The sequence below is a fragment of the Gymnoscopelus braueri genome (genome assembly GCF_963280865.1).
Source record: "Gymnoscopelus braueri genome assembly, chromosome: 15".
NCBI classification, from domain to species: Eukaryota; Metazoa; Chordata; class Actinopteri; order Myctophiformes; family Myctophidae; genus Gymnoscopelus; species Gymnoscopelus braueri.
In genome coordinates, this window is record NC_137620.1 from 24,237,569 (window position 1) to 24,260,068 (window position 22,500).

Here is a 22,500-nt window from a genome sequence, read left to right on the forward strand (position 1 = left end):
ACACACGCACACGCACACACACACACACACACACACACACACACACACACACACACACACACACACGGTGGTAGCAACAGTAGCATGCACACGAACACAAACTCTCCCACACACAGACTTGCTCACTGATACGCACAAATGATAACGCTCGGGCACGGGCATGGTCGCGCATGGGCATGGTCGCACGCGAGCGTGCACATACACATGCACGCACACACACCTATTTACCACCTGGACTGAGTAGTGTGTGAGCTGGGATGCCATAATTCAGATACTTCAACTACAATCAACCGAATCCTTCACCCCTTCACAGTTTAACAGCCTCATTGTTGGCCTTCACCCTGCTTCACACACACACACACACACACACACACACACACACACACACACACACACACACACACACACACACACACACACACACACACACACACACACACACACACACACACAACACCCGCGCGCGCACGTACGCTCAAACAAATAGAGCTGCTGTGCATCTGACAATATGTCAACATTGGCTGTGCACCCCCCTTGTTATCTCTCTCGTCTCGTATCCCCTCCTTCTCCTCCTCCTTCTCCCTCTCTTCATCTCTCTGCTCTCTCTCTCCATCCCTCCGTCATTTTAGTAACCTTGTCGGGGGAACAAACCAATTTGCAGGATTGATTTGGAGCCTTGATGTGACTGGTGAGCAGAAAAGACCTGAATAAGGACTTTACTCTCTCTCTCTCTCTCTCTCTCTCTCTCTCTCCCCCCGTCTCACTCTCTTTTTCTCTCTGCCCCTCTTTGCAGCATCCTTTCCTTAGATCCTTCTCCTCATTTCCCCTGCCTTCCTTTCCTCTCCTCTCTCCTCTCGCTCCCTCCCTCAACAGGATTGCAGCCCTCCTAACGTCTGCCTATAGCCATTACACCCCACATACATAAGCTAATTACATTCATTCGGTGCCCTATGCTTTAATTACACATCCATTCACTTAGGCAGCCATTCATTCCCTCGCCCGCCCATTACCTTAGCTCTAACAGCACAGAGGTCTACAGTCTATAGTCCCCCACAAGCCATAATCGCAATCGCTATCATTAAGACTGATTTATACTTCGGCGTATGACCTTGTAAATTGGCTATTTTCTGCGTGCAACAGCGTCATCCGACGGAGCATAAATTAGGCATTAGATGTGTTTGCACTGCGCTATAGAAGTCCCATCTGATCACCAGCCAAGTGCATACAGGATAATTGTATGGGATTCTATCTCCTGCTGGAGCTAACGCCACACAGAGACCACACTTGCGTCCCGGCCCCCGAGCCCACCCCACCCCTATCACCGCTCAAGTTCATTAATTGTGTAATTATGTGGATTAAATTGAATCTTCTGTTTGAATAATGGGTAGGGGTGGATGGTGGTGGGAGGGTGTACAGTATATGTGTGTGTGTGTGTGTGTGTGTGTGTGTGTGTGTGTGTGTGTGTGTGTGTGTGTGTGTGTGTGTGTGTGTGTGTGTGTGTGTGTGTGTGTGTGTGTGTGTGTAAGACGTGTGTGTGTGTGTGTGTGAGAGAGACGTGTGTGTGTGTCTATTGAGTTGAGACTCTATCATGGTCGGACCACAGGGGACGCCAACCTTGAGCAAAGCATGGGTCCCCAATTGCTCCTCTCATTTACTGAGCGGTTATCATCCTGAGAGACCACTGGGATCTGTCTGTGTGTGTGTGTGTGTGTGTGTGTGTGTGTGTGTGTGTGTGTGTGTGTGTGCGAAGGAAGCCACCTGTGGCCATGAGCCATTAACAACAGATTCAACAGGCTGAGTCTCCAAGGAACTTTAACGAATCAAAAGCCAACAGAGACAAGCAATTAAAGATGTGAGAGACACAGAGAGAGAGAGAGAGAGAGAGAGAGAGAGAGAGAGAGAGAGAGAGAGCGAGAGAGCGAGAGAGCGAGAGAGAGAGAAGGCAACAGCTGATTGAAGTTCTCCAGACATCTCAATTGGCAAACAAGCAATCTAGGAAGTGCTTTGTCATGCTGTATGCAAAGATGGGTTGTATAGTAGTCACTCTCTGTCCCCAGTGGTAAAGGGGACTTTTCTTCTGAGCCACTTAAACAGAAGCCATTGTGTCCTCTCTGAGTAAAACAAATCGTTGCTGTCGGGCAGAAACATCTTATCGCCATTTTAACTTTTTGCGTTCTTTTCGTAAATGAATGCCCTACTTGATCATACTACAGCGTCACTCAAAAGTATCCAAAATAGCAGATCTGCAAGCTCAAAAAGCGGCACGGAGTGACACATTTTGAGCTTGCAGATCTGATTTTTTTCCCCAATTTTTTAATTTGAATTTGAACAGTTTTGGTCCCATGAGGTTTCCACCCGACAGAGACAACATGGTGTGTCTATATGATTTGTGTGTCGGCGTGGCTGCCCATCAGATACAATGTTTATTCCATGTATTTTCTGTATTTTTATCATTTAAGAAAAAGCATTTTTAAATAGTGAACGATCTACAAGCTCTTGTGAGCTTGTAGATCTGACACTCTTGTATGATGAAGTAGGACATTAATTTACAATAAAACATAATAAGTATGGAGATACGAGGTTTCTGTGAGGCACATCAACGATATGTATGTTAGACATTATTATAGGTAAAAGAATTTGCCAATATTTCCAAAGACTTGACTTGAAAAATCCCCCAATTCTCCCACATTTGCCAAACTTTTCAAACAAACTTCCAAGAATTTCCAAAATGTAAAACAAAAGTTGCTAAAATAGCCCATCTACAGTATAAGCTCACTGTGTACTATAAGCATTTATCACCCATCGGGGATCAAAGATATCCTCGGAATGGCAGATGCTGACGTTGCACTTTGACCACTCTCAGCAGGGCTACGCAGCTGTTTGTGAGCTTTACTGTTTCCTCTTAGATCGCAATCGATAATCAGGATCAACATTCACAATCACTTTTATTGACCCAGCATATCTGCACATGCAGTACTGTACAAAGGGAACTGCTCTAGAAATGTACTGTAAAAAAGATGAAGGTAATAGGAATAGGCATTTAGACTGTGTATCTAATTACTGCAACAAACAGGGGGAATCAAACAAGAATATCAATGCTTTAAAATGGGTTCATATTAATGAGCTACATCGAAGCAGATCCCAGCTATTCTGTCCCACTGATGTATTACCACGCAGCTTAGCACAACTGCAATGAATTGTTTCTTAGCTTGTTTGTTGTGCAGATATATCAATAGGATAGTTGCATAGGTGTATACTATTGTATACTGTTGTTCTGTATTGACGATGCTTCTTATTGTTTTTCTTGCCTTTGTATTGCTGTATACGACAGTACTTTCTTTACTCTGTACTGTAACTTTGTAACTCTTAACTGCTGTGCTGCCTCTGGGCGACTGAAATTCACCCACGGGATCAATAAAGGTATCTATCTATCTATCTATCTATCTATCTATCTATCTATCTATCTATCTATCTATCTATCTATCTATCTATCTATCTATCTATCTATCTATATACACCATTAGTTCCCAACAAAATGAGTTAGCATAGCATTAAAATCGGTTGTACTTATTTTTTTGGGCGGTGAAACCGCCCCTATATGTGAGGTTTGGATATTTGCACACCAAATCCTGCGCTGTGATTGGCCACAAATGTACCCCCCTAACCCTGCACCGTGATTGGCCAATCACAGTCTATTCAGGACTGTGATTGGCTAGTGAAACATGACACATGTGCATAGCCCTATAAATAGGACCATAACTTAAAAAAAGTTTTTTTAAAGTTATGGTTTCTTCCATCACTTCTTCCATCACTTCTTCCATCACTTCTTCTGTGATGACCACTGTGACCACACCGCCCACTTCATACTGGGTGTGATTTTTATTTTTTTTATTTTTAATTCAAATAGCCAATCTTAAAGCTCACAAAGTCTCGCATCGCGACACGTTGTGGAGCTTGTAGATTTGCTATTTTCACTATTTCTGTGCGACACTCTTGTGTGATGAAGTAGGGCATTCATTTATGGAGAATAAAAACCTAAAAAGTTGAAATATGGAGATATGAGGTTTCTGCCTGACAGCAACAATTATGTTTCTGATGGTGCCATCAGCATACGTGTTGTTTTCCTCCGGACAGACATTGGTGCACGAATGCGGTTTTCACCATCTCACACACACACACACACACACACACACACACACACACACACACACACACACACACACACACACACACACACACACACACACACACACACACACACACACACACACACTGCTCAAGAAAGATCAGTACTTTACATGCATGGATGCACACGTGTGTACACACACGCGCGCGCGCGCACGCACGCGCGCGCACGCACGCACGCACGCACGCACGCACGCACGCACGCACGCACGCACGCACGCACGCACGCACGCACGCACGCACACACACACACACACACACACACACACACACACACACACACACACACACACACACACTGCCACATCAGCTATGGCGCCCAAGAGGTTACCGCCGCTCATTAAAGTCTGTTAACAAATGCTGATTGATGTTGAGTCAGCGCCTAGAAATTAACATTGAATTAGGCATAATTCTCACGATATAATCAGTTACCCATTCATCAGCAGGGACCAATGCAGGAGGGGACGGCGCGATTTGTCCGATATCTGACCTTCTTCAACACAAAACAAGTCTGATGGTCACCATATATTAGATTTGCCTTAGGCCAGTGGGTTCTAAAAGTTGAGTCCAGGGACCCCCAGGGTTCCTTGAGGGGGTTCCAAATAGACCCTTTACAGGTCTGTAACTCTGAGAGTGTACAAATAGAGCCAAATGGACCCTTATGGGTCCATTTGTTTCCATTTGTACGATGTCAGAGTTATGGGGGTATTTGAAATTAAAAGGTGTGAGAGAACCACCGTCTTAAGCTGTTCCTCTGAAGCATTTTCAAAACCAGATGGACTTTATCTCAAGGCCAGGAGGTTAACACGTCCCGTCATTGAATATTTTATTTATTTATTAGATCCCCATTAGCTTACTGTAGTGTTACAGCTGCAGCAGGTACTCTTCCTGGGGTCCCTGGGGATCAAAGCATGCATACGCTTCAGAAGTGTCCAGTGGTGGAGTAGAGTAGCCTACTTACCTCAGTACTTGACTCCAAGTATAGATACTCCTGGTCACTACTCAACTTCAAGTGAAAGTTGCTCAGTCAAAGTTATACTTGAATTACTAGAGTACTGGCTTTTAAAATTAAGTATTAAAAAGTACACCGTACATTTTCTTTTTAATATCATTGCATTTGCTGCATTAGAATTTAGAATTTTCCCCCCAAAACGTCAAAGAATTCATATCACATCAGATATCAATAAATATCAATAATTGTGAACATATGTGTGGGCTACAGTAGCCTGGTAAACCCTCCCTCCGGAAATCTCAATTCCATTTCATTTCAGGAGTGAGTCTGGCCTGATCCGCCTGTCTGCAATATTGGCTGTGCTGGAGTTGGGCGGGAGTAATACCGTTGACTGACAACCCCTTCAGCCAATGATAATTTTTCCCCTTCAGCCAATCAGCAGTTCACCAGTCTTAATGTGACGCGACGGGACTTTTGAGACAGCCATACCCAAAATGGGTTGCCTTATTCGGATAAAATGATGTCACTGCCCGCCCCTACCGGTTCTCTAAATTTTTATTTTTAAATAGGCTTTGTCATGATTAATTGACCACATATATGAAGTTAAACAACAAAATTCTATCCAAACGATATCTTATAAGTAAATTCCGTGCCTCAAAATAGAAGTTAGAGAGCTTTTTGAAGTAAAAAAATAGCGGAGAATTGGCCGCACAAGAAAAAGATGGCTGCCGTTCGTGTTTTGGGCTCACTCGAACTCGCCACCTGATTGGCCAACGTAAGCTGTCAATCACAGAACAATGAGCGACGACGCTGATAGGCCCGGCCGTTTGGCATACAGAGCCAATATTGCAGAAAGGCGGATCATGCCAGACTCACTCCTGAAATGAAATGGAATTGAGATTTCCGGAGGGAGGGTTTACCAGGCTAGGGCTACAGCGCTTCAGACTTAGACGTGTACACTTATGTGGCCTGTATTTATTTAATCTGCTGTAGTTTTAACTCTGAACTGGAAAACAAATCCTCCTTGAATAAAACACAAAATGAGCACAACTGAGCCAGCCCAGCACACCTGCCCACACTGATCTGTTCTACACACTGCAGGGCTCTGTCCTGATTTTCATGCTTGCCAGAGTGATTTTGCACCAGAGATTAGTAGATGCATCGACAATTTCTCTTCACCACCTCCGGGTCAAAGAGAAGGATTAGTTCGTAAGTATAGTCCACCTTGAAAAGAGCCGTCACACATCAAACTAAAGACACACCAAAAGAGAACCTTTAACAGCCTGTCATCTCAGCACAATTATACATCAATGAATGCACTTGAAGAAGTAGCAATAATCCAGGGGAAGTAAAGTAAAGGGTGAACATTTTAAATGGTGCATTTACATAGCACCTTCATACAACGCGCTTAACAATGTGCATCACATTCACACATCGATGGTGGAGGAAATGATGAAAGGTACCAACCTGCTCGCTGTGGAGCAGTTAGGGGTCCACAGTCTTGCTCAAGGACACTTTGACACTAACCCATGGGGAGCTGGGGATCGAACCGAGGACCTTCTGATATTACCAAGCTACATCCTTAGCCACTGCCGCCCCTATACTCTTGTTACTTTGTATAGCTGTTTCCACATAATTGTCCTTTTTGGGCGGTGAAACCGCCCCTATAAGTGAGGTTTGGATATTTGTACAACAAATCCTGTGCTGTGATTGGCCAAAAATGTACCCCGCCTAACCCTGCACCGTGATTGGCCAATCACAGTCTATTCAGGACTGTGATTGGCCAGTGTCACATGACAGATGTGCATAGCCCTATATAAGAAACCATAACTTAAAAAAAACCATACATTTTTGGGCGGTGAAACCGCCCCTATAAGTGAGGTTTGGATATTTGTAAAACAAATCCTGCGCTGTGATTGGCCAAAAATGTACAAGTGAGGTTTGCAGGGTCCCCACACATTTTTAGCAATGAATTTCCAAAACTTTTCCAAAACTTTTCCAGAATATTTAGCCCAATTTCCAGGCCTATATAACAATCATTCAGCGCAATAATGTGTCTCTTACTCCTATGTAGAATGCCCAAAGATAGGCAGTGTAGCAAAAATAAAGCATAGAATATAGAATAGTACAATTTCATTCAAAATTAGGGCATAGCTCACTGGAAGACTCATTATGGCATCCGTATGACTTATTTTATTTAAATAATATATGCCATCACACAGCCCGTTCGGCGAAAAACTACTTATGTTACATATTTCGTGTAATGTTATACATGTTTATGAAAATGTTTTGTATTAACAAAATCAATAGCCAAAAACAATGCATAGCCAAATATTTTTCCAGGACCCTTGATAAATTCCAGGACCTTTGATAAATTCCCAAACTTTTCCAGTACTGGATTATTTTTTTTTCAATTTCAAAATATTTCCAGGAATTTCATGACCGTGGGGACCCTGGGTTTGGATATTTGTACAACAAACCCTGCACCGTGATTGGCCAATCACAGTCTATTCAGGACTGTGATTGGCCAGTGTCACATGACACATGTGCATAGCCCTATATAAGAAACCATAACTTAAAAAAAAACATAAATTTGTTTTTTTTAAGTTATGGTTTCTTCCATCATAAAGAGTGTTTCAATAAATGTATTTATTTTTTGTACATGATTGGTTGACTCCATTCAGTATTGTGATTAGCTAGCAAGACACCGCCCACTTCACACAGGGTGTGATTTTTTTTTTTTTAAGTTATGGTTTCTTCCATCATAAAGAGTGTTTCAATAAATGTATTTATTTTTTGTACATGATTGGTTGACTCCATTCAGTATTGTGATTAGCTAGCAAGACACCGCCCACTTCACACAGGGTGTGATTTTTTAAATACATTTTATACATTTAAAAACTTGTGAGATGGGACATTCTGCATAATGAGTATATTTTGATACCAATACTTTTGCACTTTTACTCAAGCGCCAGGAATGGGTGTGTGGTTGTCATGGTAACATGGTGTCATGGTTACTTAGGTACCTGGAGATCCAGGTGCCCGTGATTATTGTACCGTCATTTCCTCCAGTAAATGTTTGCACTGCAAAACCTCTCGTGTCTGTGACTCTCCTTGAATGTATCCCTTTACCTAAACTGGCGTGGTGGCAGCGGCGATTGGACTTACGTCTCATGCCGAAAAAGGATTTCATATCAAAAGTCTTGTGAAGAGACGGTCGCACTGTGGATTTATTCTACCGTCAGAACGCGAGAGGATTACGAGCGTGCAGCTCGCAATATGGCAACGTCACTAAGAGCTCCGAAACAATGGTGCTTAACCAAGATAGAAAATGTGAACTCGTTTGAGAACTGGCGACAGAATCTCCGTTACACACTGTTACTCGACACTGAATTCGCCCGGTTCCTTGTTGACAGCGCAGCGTGGGAGAAAAAGACAAGAGCGTCTCCTCACAGAGGTTTCCATGACGACGGGGAGGACCTCCCCCTCGCGCAGCGGCGGACAAAGGAACAAAAAGTAAGCATGTTGGAATTAATGCTTGGACAAATAGCCAATTATTGTCCTGTGATTTCACGTCAAAGCATAGTGAAAAATTCTACATCCATTGACAGTATATGGCAGGCTATCCGTCAGCATTATGGATTTCAGTGCACAGGAGCACATTTCATTGACTTTGCTGCTATTAAATTGGAACCTAATGAAAGACCAGAAGACTTATTCCAGCGCTTAATGGCGTTTGTGGAGGACAGTATGTTGCACAAAGACTCTGGGATTAGTCACATGGGAGAAGTTGTGACAGAAGATGAGGAGCTGTCACCATCACTTGAGAACTTTATTGTGCTTACATGGCTCCGCCTCCTGCATGATGACCTACCCAGACTTGTGAAGCAGCGGTATGGCACAGAGCTACGTTCACGGACGCTCGCATCCATTAAGCCAGAGATTTCGCAAGCCCTTGATTCCCTATTAAATGAACTACAGGCTTCAGAGGAGGCAAGGGCTATGCGCACAGCTGTTTCCGGATTCTCCAGGTCTAATTCTAGATTTTCTAGCTCTAGATTTTCCAAGCCAAAACAGATGAATCATGTTCCGAGGAGGAGCGTGTGCCCTCTGTGTAAGGAGGCCAGAAGGCCTGATGAACATTTCTTGAGCAAATGCTCATTTCTGCCCCCTGAGGACAAAAGGTTCATGGCAAGGACACGGCAGGTTACAGGGGAGCAGAGTGAGTCTGAGGACGAATCAGACAACTTCGCTGGTGGAGAGATGACTGCAGCCAGCGTTGTTCAGCGGGTGGTCATCAAGTCATCACCGTATCTTGACACCTTTCATGGACATCGAGCTGTAAGACTCACTATTGACAGTGGCGCAACAGGAAATATGATGAAGGCATCATGTGCCACAAGACTGGGCGTCACCGTCACAAAGACCACACAATTGGCCCATCAGGCAGACGGCTCGTCCCCGTTGAAGGTATTGGGAGAGATAAGAACATGCTTTCAAAGGGCCGGGCACAATCTCTACTTTGAAGGCCTTGTCGTGGCGAACCTTGATTCAGACATCTTGGCTGGGATCCCGTTCATGGTGAAGAACGACGTGTCGATCAGGCCAGCCAAACATCAGGTGTGTGTGGGTGAAAACACCTATTATTATGGAACTCAGCACAAAAGCGATAGACATGTGGTGCGGCGTGCACATGTACTCAGTGCACCTGACAAGTCTACAGTGTGGCCTGGGAAGTACATCGAGCTTGATCTGCCAGCCGACCTCTGTGACGTGGATGGCGAGTTGGCTGTTGAGCCGCATGTTGATCAAAGACACGCACACCAATGGCTTGCTCCAGTGTTACTGCACGGCGTGGCAGGGAAGATCCGAGTCCCTAACTTCACCAGGGAACCGCAGTTGATCCAGAGACATGACCATGTATGCCGTGTTAGAGCTACGTTTGCCCCATCATGTGAAAATGTTCCAGTAGTAGTTGAATCTCCGAAGTCTGGCCTTGTGCCCAAATCTGCCCCCTTTTCTGACCTTGTAGCTTTGGATCCAGACAACATTATGCCCCCGGTCATCAGAGACAAGTTCCGTGTGTTGCACAGAGAGTTTGACACTGTGTTTGACCCACAATTCAAAGGATACAATGGTGCTGTGGGACCCTTCCAGGCCAAAGTGAATATGGGGCCTGTTCAACCCCCACAGCGTAAGGGCAGGGTCCCGCAGTATTCCAGGGGTCAGTTGCAGGAGCTTCAGGCTCAGTTTGACACTTTGGAGCAGATGGGTGTCTTCAGAAAGCCTGAGGATGTTGGCGCTGCAGTTGAGTACGTCAATCCATCATTTCTTGTGAAGAAGTCGGGGGGCGGATCTCGCCTCGTCACAGCATTCGCAGACGTTGGCCGGTACAGTAAACCTCAACCGTCACTTATGCCTGATGTTGACTCCACCTTACGTTTGATAGCTCAGTGGAAGTACATTATTGCTACTGACCTCACCAAAGCCTTTTATCAAATCCCCTTATCCAGGGACTCATGGAAATATTGTGGAGTTGTTACACCGTTCAAGGGCGTTCGCGTGTACGTGCGTAGCGCCATGGGCATGCCAGGGTCTGAGACGGCGTTGGAGGAGTTGACGTGCAGGGTGTTCGGGGAGCTTCTTGAGCAAGGCCACATAGCCAAAGTGGCAGACGACATGTACTGTGGCGCAGATACTCTTGACGACCTGTTGGCCATCTGGAGGAGGGTATTGTCAGCGTTGCAGCATTGTGGATTGAAACTTGCCGCCACCAAGACCACAGTAGCGCCCATACAGACATCTATTCTAGGCTGGGTGTGGCGTCAAGGCACTATCCGAGCCACCCCTCACCGTGTATCCGCCCTGGCTGCGTGCCCTCCCCCAAAGACTGTGACTGAGATGCGGTCATTCATTGGAGCGTACAAGGTGCTGGCTCGTGTACTCAAAAACTGTGCTACCACACTTGCTCCACTTGATGACGTGATTGCTGGGAGAGACTCAAAGGACGTGATCCAGTGGTCAGACGAGCTGCTGTGTGCTTTCAGTAACTCCCAGAAGGCCTTGTCCTCGGCCCACGCCATTACATTGCCACGACCTGCTGACCAGCTATGGATTGTTACTGATGGTGCTGTCAGGGATCCGGGGTTGGCAGCCACGCTGTACATCACCTGTAAGGACACTGTGAAAGTTGCAGGGTACTTTAGTGCTAAATTACGCAAAAATCAGTCCACCTGGCTGCCCTGTGAGGTTGAGGCCTTGTCCATAGCAGCAGCAGTGAAGCACTTTGCCCCCTATATTATTCAGTCGTCTCAGAGGACATGTGTTCTGACAGACAGCAAGCCATGTGTCCAGGCCTTTGAGAAACTGTGTAAGGGGGAGTTCTCTGCAAGCCCTCGTGTTACTTCATTCCTGTCAACAGCTAGCCGGTACCAGGTGCTTGTCCGGCATGTGGCGGGGGCATCTATCTTACCGTCTGATTTTGCTAGCCGCAATGCACTAGAGTGTGACAATCCAACTTGCCAGATATGTACATTCGTTCAGGTGGCGGCTGAGTCTGTTGTGCGCCAGGTGAGCACCGGGGACATTATGAGGGGAGCTCAGAAAATGCCGTTCACTTCTAGGTCAGCTTGGTTGGCTATACAGTCGGAGTGCTCGGACCTCCGACGTACAGGTGCTCATCTCCGTCAGGGTACACGACCATCGAAGAAACTGACAAATGTGCGTGATGTGAAGCGTTACTTGAATGCAGCCACGTTGTCCAGGGATGGTCTCTTGGTTGTCCGTCGCCACACTCCTCTTGCGGCATCAACTGAGTGCATTGTAGTGCCCAGGGCTGCTCTGGATGGCCTACTCACTTCTCTCCATATTAAGCTGGACCATCCAACCACCCACCAGTTGAAGACAGTTGTGCAGCGTTACTTCTATGCTTTGGACATGGTCGCTGACGGGTGTCATCAATGTGCGTCCCTGAAAAAAGCCCCTGTATTCATGCTTGACCAGTCTACGAGTGACCCACCCGAGGTCGTTGGGGCCGCCTTTGCAGCCGATGTGTTTAGGCGTGAACGCCAGTTCATTCTTGTTGTTCGAGAGTGTGTGACATCATTCACGTTGACGTCCATCATTGAGAACGAACGCGCAGAGACACTCAGAGACGCGTTACTTCGCCTATGTGTAGGCATATGTCCACTTGATGGGCCCTTTGCAGTAATTAGAACTGACCCAGCTCCTGGATTTGCTTCGTTGGAAGGAGATGAGGTTCTCGCTAGACACAGGATTGTCGTGGAAGTGGGCAAGGTCAAGAACGTCAACAAGAATCCGGTGGCTGAGAAAGCTATTCAAGAACTGCAAGGTGAGATCTTGCGTATGGAGCCAAATTGCAAAGTTGTTACCCCTCTGCTGCTCTCTGTCTCCACAGCCCGCTTGAACAGCCGTGTTAGGTCACGTGGGCTGGCTGCCCGTGAGATGTTGTTTCAGCGGGATCAATTCTCCCATAAGCAGTTACCTGTCGATGACCAGGCTCTCATCAGAGAACAGCAGTCGCAGCGTGTTGCCAACCATCCATACAGCATGAGGTCGAAAACACCATCCGGCCGTGCAGCTGTGCCAGTGTCTCTCCAGCCGGGAGATCTTGTGTACCTATACGGGGATCGGAACAAGTCAAGAGCCCGTGACAGATACCTGGTCGTCAGCGTTGATGGAGCATGGTGCAACATTCAGAAGTTTACGGGTAATCAGCTGCGCCGTACCTCCTACAGAGTCAGATTGAGTGATTGCTACAAGGTGATAGGCCCTTCTGCAGTCACGGGTCCAGTGGACACTGGTCTGTCGTCCGATGAGGATCCAGATGAGTCTTCTCTACGTGGCCCCGATACACCACCAGCTATAGCAGAGCCTCCTATGTCACCCCGTTGTCCCCATGGTGGCATGTCAGCAGACATGTCTGAGCCCCTGTCGACACCGGTTCCGCTTGGCGGGGACATGGACCAGTCAGACGAGACTGTGTCGCCTCCCGAGGCACCCAGGTTGGATTCTGAGAAAGGGGTCAGTCCTCCTGGACCGACCCGTGACCCGTGTATAATGCCTCGCCGATCGGGGCGCGAGCGGCGGGCACCAGATAGGCTGCAGTTGTGAAATGTGATAAATGTGATAAAATCATGATATTATGTGATTGGACTATGTTCAAAAGGACATTTTTTGGGGGGGGGATTGTGGGATGCACAATGTGTTGTAAGATTAATGGGTTGTCTTGGAAAAAGGGTGGGATATCTTGAAGAAAAAAGGGTGGCGCCAGGAATGGGTGTGTGGTTGTCATGGTAACATGGTGTCATGGTTACTTAGGTACCTGGAGATCCAGGTGCCCGTGATTATTGTACCGTCATTTCCTCCAGTAAATGTTTGCACTGCAAAACCTCTCGTGTCTGTGACTCTCCTTGAATGTATCCCTTTACCTAAACTGGCGAAGTACATTTTTAATTCCGGACTTTTTGTAACAGAGTATTTCTACATTTCAGTATTGGTACGTTTACTTAAGTAAAACATTTGAGTACTTTTTCCACCACTACCCATATATGGTGTGTGTGTGTGTGTGTGTGTGTGTGTGTGTGTGTGTGTGTGTGTGTGTGTGTGTGTGTGTGTGTGTGTGTGTGTGTGTGTGTGTGTGTGTGTTTTGCAGGCTGTTGTGCATTGTAATCAGAGCATTGTCTAAATTCCTGCACTCTGGCGCACTCTGGCGTCTGCTTACAGGCAGTGCACGCATGTGAGTCACATGGGGGCGCGAGCCAATGAGAGCATGAACACAGACACACAGACACACACACAAACCGAGCACGGTTACATAGTAAGCTCCACTTGGTCGGAGGCGCGAATAATCGAAAAATATTCGCCAGGGCTGTCCGAATTTCGAATTGGCTCAAGGTCAGATTGTGGCATCCCTACCAGTGGCACAGGGCTTATATCACAACGGACGTTTTAGACGTCCAGTGGCACTGAATGAGTTAAGTCATCAGCAGGGACCTAGGCGACCGCCTAGAGGCTAGAGCGGCAGTTTGGAGAGGCGGAAAAAAGTGTTGGCAAAAAAACAACAACATATTGTTGAACAGTTAATGCAAGTAAAACTTGTCAGTACCAAATAAACCACCATCAGTGCTCCTGCTGCAGTTTTGAGGAAAGAAGGTGAGAAATGCGTGCTATCTTTTGCTATATGCCAGGCCCGGATTGGACGGTCTGGCACTTCTGGCAGATGCCAGAAGGGCCGGGCAGTCTGGGGCCGCGGCCAAGCGAAGCAAAAAATGATTTTTTAAAAATTGTAAAAAAGAAAGAAAAACAATTTGGACCCAAGGAATAAAGTGGTTATTATTAAGATTCAAGCACATCTTGACTCTACAGGACAAAAACAGCACAAAAAAAACTGAGCTGAAAATGTTCATATCATATATTTCTGTTTTTACTTAATAGTTCTTACCAACTGCATTCTCTTAATCCTTGACGTGTGTATTTAAAATTCTGCCATGTACCAGACTGAAATAATGTCCCATAGGGTTAATTTTAACCCTATGTTACACCCAAAAAGGGAAATATCTAGTATACAACATACAAACAAACACATATTCCATACAATTTGGACTCGAGGAATGTATTAAAATTGGTATTCTTAAGCATATCTTGACTCTATTTTGGGCATTTTTAAAACTGAGCCAACAATGTTCAGATTACATCTATATTTGTCTTTTTACTATACTTGTTGATAGTTTTCTTGACGACTATTTTCTCATAATCCTTGGAGTGTGTATTTAAAGATTGCGTGTGTGTGCGTGTGTGAGTGTGAGTGCACACGTCTGCGTCCCTGCATTCCCAGTAGGCTATGAAGGCTTACTTTGTGGCTCCTAGAATCTCAACCTAGAGAGAACTTTCAACTATCAGGATGCTCTCCTGTTGAAACCATCTTCGAGGTTTGGTCCAGGAGGCAGACACTGTTAGTTTAAGAGCAGGCTAGGCTTAAAACGTTCCTTCCATTTGGGGAACAACAGCTCCATCATCATCCATAGTCTCTAATGTCGTCATAGCCAGTGCAGTGCACGTTTGATTACCTCATTAACAAATGACATGACCTGCCTGGTGAAACCTGTGGAAGGACACTCCATTTTCTTTTCTTTTTGGGCGGTGAAACCGCCCCTATATGTGAGGTTTGGACATCGACATGTGTGATTGGCCACCATTGTACCCCCCGCCCCTCACCCATTGCACCCCCCCAACCCTGCGCTGTGATTGGCCACCAGTGTACCCCCCTAACCCTGCACCGTGATTGGCCAATCACAGTCTATTCAGGACTGTGATTGGCTAGTGACACATGACACATGTGCATAGCCCTATAAATAGGACTATGCACTTAAAAAAAAACACATTTATGTTTTTTTTTAAGTTAGGGGTGTACAATGGTTGGTCCACAATATTACTTTTCTTTAAGTGAACTTCCATCACTGTGATGACCACTGTGACCACACCGCCTACTTCACACTGGGTGTGATTTTTTGGGCGGTGAAACCGCCCCTATAAGTGAGATTTGGAAAAATGTACATTTCCTGCGCTGTGATCCGGGCCCAGGAAATTTGTAGAATTATCCTGCGCTGTGATTGGCCAATCACAATCTATTCAGGACTGTGATTGGCCAGTGTCACATGACACATGTGCATAGCCCTATATAAGCAACCATAACTTGAAAAAAACCATAAATTGGTTTTTTTCAAGTTATGGTTTTGTCCATCATAAAGAGTGTTTCAATAAATGTATTTATTTTTACTTTGTATATGATTGATCGACTCCATTCAGTATTGTGATTAGCTAGCAAGACACATGTTGTGATTGGCTAGTGATACATATGATACAGTGATACATACATCATTGGTACATACATCATTGTAGTTAGCTAGGAATACACCGCCCACTTCACACAGGGTGTGATTTTTTTTTTAGAACATTCTAAAATCAGAAAGTGTACATTCAACTAAAGTAGATCAGTATTATACTGAACTACTTTTGGGAAGTCACAAATTACAGAGTAGCCTACAGTTATGCTGTTGTGACACAATCGGGAGGAGATTCTATTTCAGTTTTGAACCCATTTTCTATGAGACAGATTTGTCATAAAGAGAAGATGCTCAGCACTTTGGAGAGCAGCTCTGAACTGGCTGGTTGGATGTTTTCATATTGAACTGGAGAGGGACTGGCTGGTTGGATGTTTTCATATTGAACTGGAGAGGGACTGGCTGGTTGGATGTATTCATATTTGAACTGGAGAGGGACTGGCTGGTTGGATGTATTCATATTGAACTGGAGAGGGACTGGCTGGTTGGATGTATTCATATTGAAATGGTTATAGTCAGGATGCTGCAGTGGCCTTTGGGGGGTCATTCTCTTACCCACTTAACCCATTAAGACCTGAGGCCGATTCTACAAATGCCTTCTAAACCAGTAGTTCTTTCAAGATTTCAAGACATTTAAATAGTAAGTAAGAGTAACAGTACTTGAGTAGGACAATTTTGGTATCTCTTTCCCAGTGCTTCTCAAACTTTTTCATGCCAAGGACCCCCTATTTGATATGTATTTGCTGCGGACCTCCAACTGAAGAGGTTTTGTGCCAGGGACCCCCAGAAGAGAAGATTAGTTCAAAAATCTTCCTAGCTATTTTTGAATAGCCAACATATAAATGGATACAATTGTTGGGATGCTGTATTAACACATTTTTGCTCCAAGGACCCCCGAGGTCCCCGGATCTCACTTTGAGAACCACTGCTCTTTCCATCCATGGCAACGATCCTAAACGTTGAGATGCAAATCTGCCTGTGGCCAGCAGGGGCTGCTCAAAACACATATGCAGGGGCAACAACACTCATGTCACTCTTAACTGGAACTGTAGAGTGGCTCATATAATACTCTGCTCTCCCAAAAGGCCTTCTTTTAGAGGGATAAGAAAAAAAGAAAGAGAAAAAAGGCATAAATCCATGCAGGGATTTTATTCTTTACACCCCCCCCCCCCCCCCCCCCCACCCCTCCTGTTTTGTACCCAAAATCCATCTTCTGCATTTCAGGCAGATTTGGCTGAAATGTCCTGTCATGCTGCATTACATAACTTATGAAGAGAAGAGGGATGAGAGACACAGAGGGGAAGAGAGGGGAGAGAGAGAGATAGAGAGGGGGGGGGGGGGAATAGAAAAATGAAAGGGTGAGCTGTGGAAAACGAGAGCGTAAGAAATGTAAGGAAGGACAAGAAGAAATGTGGAGATGATCAGAACAGAGAGATGCAGGCAGACACACAGATGCACGTTGCATGTCAAATCGAGTCAGGTTCAATGACGCCCGCCTATGCTTGAATGTTTAAAGCCTGATGTGTACGGCCTCGCACTGCAACCGAACAAAGCAGATCTACAAGCTCACAACCCGTTGCACGCTGCAACGTGTCGTGAGCTTGTAGATCTGCTATGTTCGCGGTGCAGAACACCAGCGTGCTGTAAGTATAAATGAGGCTTTTTTAGACAAAGTACCCGTCAGGTTGTGACAGTGCACTACAACAACACCAAATGAGAAGATATTTAGAGGAGACAGGAGCCTGTGTGTTTGTGTGTGTGAGTGCGTGCCTGCGTGCGTGTGTGTGTGTGTGTGTGCGTGCGTGTGTGTTTGTGTGTGAGTGTGCAGTCACTCATGCGTGTCTATAGTTGTGACAGACAGACATGACTGATCCCTCGTACATCAGTGGGAGGCCACCCGGTGCCAGTTGACACACACACACACACACACACACACACACACACACACACACACACACACACACACACACACACACACACACACACACACACACACACACACACACACACACACACACACACACACACTGACCAGGAGTGACGGATGGGCCGGTCTCAGCTCTCATCACTCACTCCCACAGAGGGAGGAGGAGGAGGATGGGAGAGAGTGAGGAGGTGGAGGGAGGGAGAGGCAGGATGGAGGGAGAGAGAGAGAGAGAGAGAGAGAGAGAGAGAGAGAGAGAGAGAGAGAGAGAGAGAGAGAGAGAGAGAGAGAGAGAGATGGGGGTAAAATAGAACAGAGAAACAGACAGAAGAGAGAGTAAAGATTAACAGTGGTTCTCAAACCTTTTAATTTCTAGGACCCCCATAACTCTGAGGGCGTACAAATGGAACCAAATGGACCCGGGTTCCATTTGTACGCCGTCAGAGTTACAGATCATTTAGAACCCCCTCAAGGAACCCTGAGTGTCTCCGAACCTTGCTGGAAAGTGATGGGAGGATTACTTTAATTATGCATCCCATTCCCACTACAGATTACTGACACATTAAGTCACTGATGAAAGGATTACTTTCATTGTGTAATCCCACTACAGATTACTGACACATTATCACGTACTGTAAAGTCACTGATGAAAGGATTACTTTTTAATATTTATCCTACTACAGATTACCGACACAAAGAACGATTACAAAGTCAGTGATGGAACGATTACTTCCTGATATGTATTCCACTACAGATAACTGAATGCATGCTCCAAAATGTAATCAGTAACATTATATTGTTAGATTAATCAAGGCACATGATCTAAATACTTCAGATTTCTTTTTGAAGATTTTGTTTTAAATTAATCTCTCAGCAGCACCACTGTCCTAAACATGTAGTGTTGTTGTTAGTAGGAATAAACACAGAAGCACCCGGGAGGAAGTGGACTAAGAAAGGGGAGGAGCCAAACCGAGTCTCTGTCTCTACACAAAAAGGTTCTTTTTTTTTTTTACCGAATGGGTTCCCAGATTGGTTTTAAATAAATGTGAGCTAGGCCTATCTGACATTTACTGTAACAAAATGTTTTGTTTTGTTTTTACTTTCATTTCATTCCCAGAAAGAAGACCTTTCCAGGTCAAAACATTGGTTTTCATTTAAATAAATCCTGCATCGTGGCTACGAGTGGGCAGCCTTTTCTTTACTTTTATTATTATTGTATTTTTTTAAATGTAAATTTTACATTCAAGTATATTTAGTGCAGATGTGACACGTGTGTACTGTGTGGACATCATTTATTTACTTATAGGGAAAGCTTGCTACAATAACCTACAATACATTCTTCTCTTTTGACATGCAGGCTGATAGTGAATATTTCCACCACAAATCATTCCTGGGTATCAGCCTACATTACACTGACAAATGATGAATGCAATCTCCCACAGCAGTGAGCACGGCCCCTTCGATCCCATCAATAATAAGGAAAAACTATAGTTTAAGAAAAAAGGAACCATACACTGAATATCCTCTATTTAAATTGTAATTTTAATGCAATGCCGTTACGCAGTTACTTTGTATTTTAACCACTTAACCACTTAAACGCCAGCATCAGTATTGTGGGGAAAGCTTTTGCAGAACATAGCAGATCGACAAACTCACAACGCGTCGCACTGCGACATGTTGTGAGCTTGTCGATCTGCTATTTTCTTCAAAAACAGAAAATACACTGAGGGACGGTTTAAAGGGATATTTCACTTTCAAAAAAACTTTGGGTCATTTTATCGTCTACTCAGGCTTTTGTGAGCCCCCCAGACCGTTTTTAAGTTGCTTGATTCAGTTTTTAGATATTTGATATTCATTTTATCAGACACGCCCCCTTCCTATACAAACCCATTATAACTTCAAACTTTTAACATGTTAGATTCATCAAAAACACCCGTCCTTGTTTCTGGTGACTCACCCTGCACTACTAATACGCGAGGGGGCCGTGTTTTTTTGATTACTTTTTTCATTCATTTTTATTTTTATTTTTATTGTATTGAATTTTTTTTCATTTTCCCAAAAAAATATTTAAAATAAATGGAGAAAGTTATCGAAAAAACACGGCCCCCTCGCGGGGCCGTGTAGGAGGGCAGGGTGAGTCACCAGAACCAAGGACGGGTGTTTTTGATGAATCTAACATGTTAAAAATGGAGTTTGAAGTTATAATGGGTTTGTATAGGAAGGGGGCGTGCAATATCAAATATCTAAATACTGAATCAAGCAACTTAAAAACGGTCTGGGGGGCTCACAAAAGCCTGAGTAGACGATACAATGACCCAAAGTTTTTTATAAGTGAAATAATATAAGTGGTTAAACCCTCTATTCTTAGTAAAATGGACCTGAGTTACAACTTACAACTGTACTTGGACTGCTTTTTTCCATCTACACCAAATGTCTTCGCCCAAAAAAAAGAAATCACCAAAAACAGCCTTAAGATCTGCTATTTTTGGCGAGCGTTCCCCACAGAATACAGACATGCTGCTGGGGTTCAGGTGGTTAAATACGTAATGCCGTTACATGTGTTCTGTTACTCCTCACACCTGCCCACGGAACACAAGATAACACTCATGAACACACGCGCGCACACGCACACACACACACACACACACACACACACACACACACACACACACACACACACACACACACACACTTCCATAATCTCATTTCCCCTTTGACACCTATAAGACATCATTCAGACCCTAGTATATCGTCGCAGTCGGGCAGAAACCTCTTATCTCCATATTTAAACTTTTCGTGCATTTTCTTCGCCCTACTTCATCGCACTACAGCGTCACACAAAAGCAACAAAAGTAGCACGAAAAAAATATTGGCACGAAACGTGTCGCTTCGTGTCGCTTCCACATCTGCTACTTTCGATATTTTCGAATTTGAATCCCGAAAAGTAACAGTATTGGATATATGAGGTTTCCACCCGACAGAGACGATATCTAAGCTCACAGGACCAGCCCATAGCAGTTTAACCATTGAGCCTCCTGCGCGGTGCTGCGCAGTCAGCTGGACAATTGATTTCATGTAAGACCTCTGTGAGAAGTCAATAGGTATTAGGGTGGGGGGGGGGGGGGGTGGGAGGGGTGGAGAGGGGACCCTGGATTAGGCTTTGATTGGACACGCTAACGCGCGGACGCGGTCGAGCGTGACGACGTTAGAGCGGCTTATACGAGCTGCGATTGGCCAACCATCACAGGTAATCCTCAAGCGTCTGTGTCTTATCGACCCTCTCCTAGAGGACGAACGTATTTCACACTGATGATAAGGCACACGTGTGTGTGTGTGTGTGTGTGTGTGTGTGTGTGTGTGTGTGTGTGTGTGTGTGTGTGTGAGTGGACCCGCAGTACAGTACAGTACAGTACAGTACAGTACAGTACAGTACAGTACAGTACAGTACAGTACAGTACAGTACAGTACAGTACAGTACAGTAAAGTACAGTACAGTACAGTACAGCAGTGGTTCTCAATCTTTTTCATGTCAAGGACCCCCAAAATGATATGTATTTGGCTGCGGGCATCTCAAATATATTCACATATATCACATCTCAAATATATTTTGTGCCAGGGATTTTACAAAAATAGCCAAAATATAAAATAATGGTTAAAGCAGTTCAAATGATTGTGACGCTATATTAACTAATTTAGCTGGGGACCCCCTGGTACCCCCCCAAGGACCCCGGACCCCACTTTGAGAACCAATGCAGTAAATTACAGTTTAGTGTCAAGGACCCCCCATATGTATTTGGCTGCAGACCCCCCATCTGAAAAGGTTTTGTGCCAGGGGGACCCCGGGAAGAGAAGACTTACTGTATGTAAAAAAAATATCGAAACATTTTCAATATTTTTCTAATATTCTCAAAAATAGCAGATGTTCAAGTGCTCAGATTTAAGACAGACAACAAAATGCAATTGGAGCCGAGTTCACTCCATTGACGCCTATAGTAAGGCACTGCAACCATGAAAAGTCACCTGTCCACATGTCCCAGGTTGTGGTTTAAACAAATCCTCAGAAAAATCATCTCTGTTCAAAACTGTGTACATGTTGATCCCCCCCCTCCCACACACACACACACACACACACACACACACACACACACACACACACACACACACACACACACACACACACACACACACACACACACACACACACAAACACCCCTATAAAGGATCTTCACAGTACCTTTTTCTTTGCTCTGTCTTTGCCCTTGTTTAGTATTCCCCAACCATGAATTATGCATGTGGTTTGATCCTCCAGAATTTGGCTAGTCCAAGAGCATTCAGACCGAATGCACCAAGACGAAAAACAACAAGCCAGTCACTTCTTCTTGCATGCTGGTGTCGGGTTACGGCGGGGAGCGCTTGTCTTGTTTACACGTCACACAATGGTCCCTGCATACTTGCTAGTTAATTTACTGAGGCTTTGATTGGCATTCGATGTGTGATGTCGCACCTCGTCTAAGTTGCGTGCCCTGCATCGAACCTGTTTTCAGTGAGTACTACTCTGAAAACTACATAATGAGAGC

General features: G+C 44.9%; 1 protein-coding gene across 1 annotated transcript in view; it reads right to left on the reverse strand.

The window, feature by feature from the left end:
- Window positions 1-22,500, reverse strand: part of fgf11a (fibroblast growth factor 11a) — a gene marked incomplete at both ends in the record, with an annotated part of 128,748 nt that overhangs the window by 1,706 nt on the left and 104,542 nt on the right. The window lies entirely within an intron of this gene.